The sequence below is a fragment of the Mesitornis unicolor genome, unplaced genomic scaffold, assembly GCF_000695765.1.
Source record: "Mesitornis unicolor isolate BGI_N332 unplaced genomic scaffold, ASM69576v1 scaffold7742, whole genome shotgun sequence".
Classification (NCBI taxonomy): Eukaryota; Metazoa; Chordata; class Aves; order Mesitornithiformes; family Mesitornithidae; genus Mesitornis; species Mesitornis unicolor.
Window position 1 is genome coordinate 34,213 of NW_010167220.1, and position 1,621 is coordinate 35,833.

A 1,621-nucleotide genomic window follows, 5' to 3' on the forward strand; every position below is an offset into this window, starting at 1 on the left:
TGAAATGTTTCCTTCCTGGAAGGGGCTCTTGAATCGTGACTGTAACACTCTAAAATCTTAAAAAGCCCTCAGATCAACTTATCTTTCAAACCAAGTCACAGCTGTGACTGAACCCTGTACCTGTGCAATCATATAAAGTTACCTTTCCTAAACTAATAAGAGCTCCGCATTGTACTTACCTACAATATCACCTATGCTATTATAAACTGGTAATTATCGGTTTATATCAGTATATCAATGTGCTCACAACAAGGAAACAATGTCCTAATTACCACTGAAGACTACAATGCTTTATTTTTTTATATATATATATATATAAAACCTCCATTCACAATGGTCAGAAAACACATGAAAGGTTGTGGAGAGGTCAAAAGCCTTATTGAAGGGGTCAGACATTCAGGAAAACATAGTTGTTTAAAGAAAGGATGAAGGCATTAGATCTTCCCCATTCTCAGTGCTGCACTCCTACAAACATGTGATAAGGAAGTGAGTAGTTTTCTGTACAGTAATTTCCTTTAGACTGCGGAGTTTCAATGCAATTGTCCTCTAAGTGCTGACAAATTGCCAGATACAGGGAAGAACGAGATATTTGCCATGTTTCTACTTTGCACTTTTTCCAAAAAACGTGCTTCCTGTTACAGTTTCATTATGGTACAGACCTACTATAACCGGGTTATAACTGAAGTAATATTTTGGGTTGATTTTTCTATTTAAGCCAGAAAAAAAATATTGAAAGTTGTGTGACAACAAGGCAAGAAAATGGAGTTCGGAAATGCTGCAGAAATCTTTGTCTTTTGCAACAAGTCCAACTAGCATTTTCATCCAGTAAACCTGTCATGCTATGAACACAATACAACATTTTCTGTCGGTATCTCAAAAGCAGTTTGCAGTGGCCCTGGTTTTTATAGGTTTCACAGCCTGCAATCACACGAGCACACGGACCAGTCTCTCCCGCACATACACAATTAAGTTTTCAGTTTACGCACACTTGAAAAGCCACCAAGCAGCGTGCACACACCTACAGAGCTGAACCTCCTCCTGGTAATGGGTCAAAGCAGCTTCACTAACCCGCGAAGCTACGAGTCACCAATGTCATCTTCGTTTACGTGTTGTAGATTTAGTGCATCTTCCCGTGGAGCTCTGTAACACCGCTCCCCCTGCCTCCATTCCCTCCCCTCCTCCGCTCCCTTATCTTCCTTAGCAATGCACTCAAGCCAGGGGAAACCGCGAGCACGATGCCAAGGACACCTTGCCTTTCCAGGGCGAACCCGCGCCCGCCGGTACCGCCAGGGAGCAGCCCCGCTCCCAACAGCCCCCTGCGTTTCTACCCTTCCCTCTAAGTGGAGCTTAGGAAACAGCACCCGACACGCTCGCAGTTTTATCACAGAACTTCGTACTCTCCCTAATAACAATAATAATTAGGCTAAAACCAGGCCAACCCGAGCCCGCCTGCCTGACCCCAGTTTCGTCCTCTCTCAGCCCCAGCGCGGACGGCGGTGCGCTCCATGCCCGTAGCGGCTGAAGGGGCGGGTGGCGCGGCAGCCCGCAGTGAATCAGCGGGACGCACAGGAACACGGCCCGTCGCTGCCCCCTACCACGTTCCCCTGGGACCGCCGGAGCC